Genomic DNA, 5,886 nt, shown 5'->3' on the forward strand with positions numbered 1-5,886 from the left:
CAACCCTCCATGGTATTCTGCAGCCCACCCCTTTTGTCCCCTCAAAGACTTGCTTTCCATCTGCAAACAACTTTTAAATATTCTTTCTCTTTTATAAATCATCTTCCAACTGAAAGATGATGTGCTAGGATGATGGTTCTCAAAATATGGTCCCTGGACCATCAATATCAGTATCACCTGGGATTTATTAGAAACACAAATACTTGGAAGGGGGGGACGGTGAGAGAGCTGGACTGGGAGTTTGGGATTAGCAGATGCAAACTATTACGTATAAAGTGGATAAACAACAAGGTCCTACAGTATAGCACAGGGAATTATTTTCAATCGTTGTTGTTCAGTCACTAAGTCATCTCCAACTCTTTGTGACCCCATGGACTGTAGCACGCCAAGGTTCCCTGTCCTTCCCTGTCTCCTGGAGTTTGCTCAAACTCACGTCCATTGAGTAAGCGATGCCATCCAGTCATCTTATCCTCTGTCATCCCCTTCTCCTCCTGCCCTCAATCTTTCCCAGCATCAGGGTCTTTTCCAATGAATCAGCTCTTCAATATCCTGTGATAAATCATAGTGGAAAAGAATATGAAAAAGAATATGTGTGTGTATATATGCATTTATATATGACTCACTTCACTGTACAGCAGAAATTAATACAACATTGTAAATCAGCTACGCTTCAATAAAATATATTTAAAAAATAATACTTGGGTCATATTCCAGACATCCTGAATCAGAAACTCTGGGGCTGAAGCCCAGTAATCTGTGCTTTAACAAGCCCTCCAGGTGGTCCTGCTACACACTAAAGCTTGAGACCCACTGATCTGTGGATGACACCCCTCAGCTTCCCTCCGCACCACCTCACACCTGTGTCCAAAGAGAAGGTGGCTAGATCACCAGGAGAGAGCTCTTCAGAGTAGACTGGAGACTACTACTCCAGTAGTAGTCCTTGACCCTCTCCTGATCCTATTTTTATTAATGACGGTGGAAGCACAGATGGCACGCCCATCTCATTAACCGATGATAGAGAGCTGGATGGCACAGAGATGTTGAATGATGACATTAGTACCCAAAGACACAAAGTGATAGTCCAAATATCTCAAGGTGAAACTTAATAGGGTATATTAGTTAGGATTAGATTCAGCTTTGAGTGACAGAAAACCCAAAATAGCATTGGCTTAATAAGAGGGAAATTTGATATTTCTCATTCACACAAATGATCTCTGGAAGTGTCAGGCCAGAGTCAATGGGGTGGCTCCACCCCCTGGAATTCCCAGGACTCAAGCTCCCCATCTGTCCCATTCCTAAGATACAGCCTCATCGTCAAGTCAAAGATGGAAACATTTATGTTTCAGATAGCAAAATGGAGAAAGGATGGAGAAAACGGTCTGTTCTTGCTTTAAGGATTCTGGATAAAATCACATTATCCTGCTGTATCCTACTGGCCAAAACTTAGTGTGACCATAGCTTTAATGGAGGCTAAGAATTGTAGTCTTTATTTCTCTGGGAAGTTCAGCTAGAAAACTGTGCTGTGGAAGAAAGGGAGAATTAATAATAGGACACAGTGAGTAGTCTCTACTGACCAAAGCAAAATCAAAGACCTAAAGAAGGTCTAAAATACGAATGTTGGACTTCCCTGGTAGTCTAGAGGTTAAGAATTCACCTGTCAATGCAGGAGACATGGGTTTGATCCTTGGTCCAGGAAGATCTCACATTCCACAGAGCAGCTAAGCCTGTGAGCTGCAACTACTGAAGCCCAAGCACCTGGAGCCCAGGGTTCTACAACAAGAGAAGTCACTGCAATGAGAAGCCCAAGCACCAAAACTAGAGAATAGCCCCCTCTCACAGCAAGTAGAGAAAGCCTGCAAGCACAGCAACAACGACCATCACAGTCAAAAAATAAAATGTGAAGGTACCTTGAAGATTGTTGGCAGAGGAGGGGGAGCAGGGAGTGACAGCCCTCTGCTGTCTCTCTACGTGCTGTGCCTAACTGTTCAGTCATGTCTGACTCTTTGCTTCCCCATGGACTGTAACCCATCAGGCTCCTCTGTCCATGTGGATTTTGGCTTAAGTAAACAGAGAAAGTGATGGTGGTGATGGTTTTGTCGCTAAGTTATGTCCAACACTTGCCACCCTATGGACTGAAATATATCAGGCTCCTCTGTCCATGGGATTTCCCAGGTAAGAGTACTGAAGTGGGTGGCTATTTCCTTCTCCAGGGGATCTTCCCAACCCAGGGATCTAACCTGCTTCTCCTTCATTGGCAGGCAGGTTCTTTACCAACTGAGCCACCAGGGAAGCATGAGAAATAAAACTGAAATTCTCAGACACCGTGCTAACTTCAGGGATGTCATCAAGATGTGGCCCTTCTCCATATCTTGGCTCTATAGTCCTCCATGGTGGGTTAATTCCTATGCTTCACATGGTGGCAAGGTGTTTGCCTACAGACCCAGACCCCTCCTCTGAACCTGCTGGTGGGCCAGAAGCAGTGCACATTCACTCTGCTCCATCATGTCTCCACCAGTTTTTCAAGTCAGCCTCCTCTAGCAAAGTGGTTCTCAATCCTGACTACTCATTGAAATCCCTTCAGGAGTTATTTAAAATCCCCGATACCCAAGCCTTTCTTTCTAAATCTGACTTTATTGGTCGGGGTGGGACTCTGGCATTTTAGCAATTTCCCCAGGTGATTCTGTTGTTTATCCAGAGTGAAGAACGCTTGATCTCGCATACCATGGAAAAGTGGAAGCTTTGCCTCTTGAATGTCTCTGGAGTCAGGTCCCCAGACGCTGTGTGTGGGTGTCACATGTCTCCTCCATTGAGTCCTTCCTGAATGGCTGGGGACCCCCTGAACCTCCGTATCTGAGTTCCCTTCATAGAATTCCGTGTCTCTCTGTGGGGCTAGACGGAGGGACCCTTAGACTGCCCTGCCTTTCTATCTCCCCAAGGTCTCTGCATATGGCTGTCAAAGTTGATTTTCTTTTACTAAAGGACTGGGGTGATTTTAAAAGGAAAATACCAATAGGAAGGAAAAAAAAAAATTAAAGGTTTGGAGAGCCATCTGCTCATAGACTATAATTGAAATCTAAAACCAAGACCCGAAGAATGTCAACAATTAAAAGCTCCATAGCAAGGATTAGTTGATCAAAGAAGCTGGGAAGGATTATCCAGAGCAGGTCACAGGAAATCCACAAGAGCATGGACTCTGGAAGCCAAGATAACAAAGGCTGAAAGCGCCAGGAACGAGCTCACCCACTTTAGTCTTTTATCTACTGACCTCACCTGGTGTCATCTATGCTGGTGACTTCTTTCAGTGAAATGTGAATATTCAGAGTGATGGCAACAATGCTCCAAATTTCACTGGAAGCTCAAGTTACTTCCCTTGGATATGTTGTCCATAGATACTCAGATTTCTCTACCAAAAAAAAAAAAAAAAAAGCTCATATAGCACAGGGAACTCTGCTCAATATTTTGTAATAAACTGAAAGGGGAGAGAACTTGAAAAAGAATAAATATATATATTTGTGTAACTGAATCACTTTGCTGTACACCTAAAACTAACACTTTTTCATTGTTAATCAACTACACTCCAATGTAAAATGAAAATATTTTTAAAGAAATAAGATGAAATGTAAGGACTTACCTGGTGGTCCAGTGCTTAAGACGCTGTACTCCCAATGCAGAGGACCCCGGTTTGATCCTTGGTTTCGAAATCTTTCAGTTCACATGCTCAACTAAAGGTTCTGCATGCTGCAATGAAAGATCCTACATCTGCAACTAAAACCTGGAGCAGCCAAATAAATACTTAAAAAAAAAAAAAAAATAAGGCACAAGCCCGGGCCAGCCCCTGGCAACCGCTGCCCGAGAAACAGTTCAATGACCACCAAGGAGATGAAGGCGGCCAAGAGCAGGGCGCAGTTGGTGCCGCAGCCCCTCCCGGGAGTGGACCTCAGCCCCAAGCAGGATAAGGATGTGCTCAAGTTCATCAAGCGAGAAGGCCCTGGCACAGAGATGCCCATGATCGGGGACCGAGTCTCTGTCCACTACAGGGGCTGGCTGCTCGATGGTACCAAGTTCCACTCCAGCCTGGACCGCAAGGACAGGTTCTCCTTTGACCTGAGGAGAGGGAAGGTCATCGAGGCTTGGGATGTTGCTGTAGCGACCATGAAGGCAGGCGAATTGTGCCAAATTACCTGCAAGCCAGAACATGCCTAGAGCTCAGCAGGCTGCCCTCCCGGAGTCCCTCCCAACACCACACTTGTGTTTGAGGTGGAGTTGTTGGAGTTCAAGGAAGAGGACCACAAGGGATCATCAGGAGAATACGGAGGTGATTGGGAGGGCTGCACCAAGTCCAGTGACAGCACCACCCTGGAGGTTGTGCTGGAAGGATACTTCGAGGACCAGATCTTTGACCCACAGGAGCTCAGCTTTGAAGTTGGTGAGGGAGAGAGCATGCATCTTGCCCTGTGGGCTGGAGAAAGCCATTCAGTGTGTGGATAAAAGAGAATATTCCATTGTGTATCTTAATACCTGTGTGTTTTCAGCAATGCTGGGAAGGAGAAGTTCCAAATCCCACCAAATGCTGAGCTGATGTATGAAATACAGCACAAGAATTTTTGAGAGGGCTGAGTCCTGGGAGATGAGTTCTGAGACGCTGGAGCAGAGGACCGTAGTGAAGGAGCGAAGTACTGTGAACTTCAAGGAAGGCCAAGTCCAAGCAAGCTGTGCTGCAGTATAAGAAGACTGTGTCCTGGGGCTTCCCTGGTGGTCATGGTTGAGGCCTGCCTTGCAGCGCAGGGGATACTGGTTCAATCCCTGGTCCAGGAAGATCCCATATACCATGGGGCGGCCGAGCCCGTGCGCCCCAACTGCCAAAGCCCGAGCACCCTGGAGCCCGTGCTCCGCCACAAGGAGAGGCCACGGCAGTGAGAAGTCTATGCCCCGCATCTAGAGAGTGGCCCCCACTCCCTGCAACTAGAGAAAGCCTGCACACAAGGGAAGACCCAGCACAGCCATAAATCAATAACTAAAAAAAAAAAAAAAAAAGGATTGTGTCCTGGCTGGAATAAAAGTGGAGCTTCTCTGATGAGGACGCACAAGCAGGTGCAGGGTCTTCAGCTGGCCTCCCACCTCAACCTGGCCATGTGTCATCTGAAGCTGCAAGTCTTCTCAGCTGCCACTGAAAACAGTAACAAGGCCCAGGAAGCGGACAGCAACGATGAGAAGGGCCTTGTCCACGAGGGAGAGGCCCACCTGGCAGTGAACGCCCGGGCTGACTTGCAGAAGGGCCTGCAGCTCTACCCAGCAACAAGGCGGCCGAGGTTCAGCTGGCCATGTGCCCGCAGCAGATCCACAAGCAGCTGGAGGGGAGAAGCTCTGTGCCAACACGTCTGAGAGGCTGGCTGAGGAGGCGAGCAAAAGGCCCAGGCCGCAGTGGCTGCAGGAGAACAGCCGGCTGACGTGGAGATGAGAGAGCAGAAGAATGACGGCGGGCGGGGAGGGGGTGGGAGTGGGGCAGCCTCAGCCTCGCCCCAACCCTGTCCCCCCGACTGCCTGTCCCCCTGACCCCTGGCCCCCACCCTATTCCACCCTGGGGTGTGTGTGTGTGTGTGTGTGTGTGTGTGTGTGTGTGTGTGTGAGAGAGAGAGAGAGAGAAAGTCTCTCAGTTGTGTCTGACTCTTTCTTTTCAACCCCGTGAACTGTAGCTCACAGGCTCCTCTGTCCGTGGAATTCTCCAGGCAAGATTATGGAGTGGGTAGCCATTCCCTTCTCAGGGGATCGTCCCAACTCAGGGATCGAACTGGGGTCTCCTGCATGGCAGGCAGATTCTTTACCACCTGAGCCACCACAAACTGAAGAAATTTCAGTGAATTAGAGCTTTAAAAAAATGACTTAAAT

At 47.7% G+C, this 5,886-nt stretch overlaps 1 pseudogene; it reads left to right on the forward strand.

Annotated features, from left to right (window-relative positions):
* The first annotated feature begins 3,864 nt into the window (after positions 1 to 3,864).
* On the forward strand, positions 3,865 to 5,553 carry LOC136144720 (peptidyl-prolyl cis-trans isomerase FKBP4 pseudogene; annotated as a pseudogene).
* The last annotated feature ends 333 nt before the right edge of the window (positions 5,554 to 5,886 follow it).

This window comes from Muntiacus reevesi, chromosome 12, assembly GCF_963930625.1.
Source record: "Muntiacus reevesi chromosome 12, mMunRee1.1, whole genome shotgun sequence".
In the NCBI taxonomy this organism is placed as follows: Eukaryota; Metazoa; Chordata; class Mammalia; order Artiodactyla; family Cervidae; genus Muntiacus; species Muntiacus reevesi.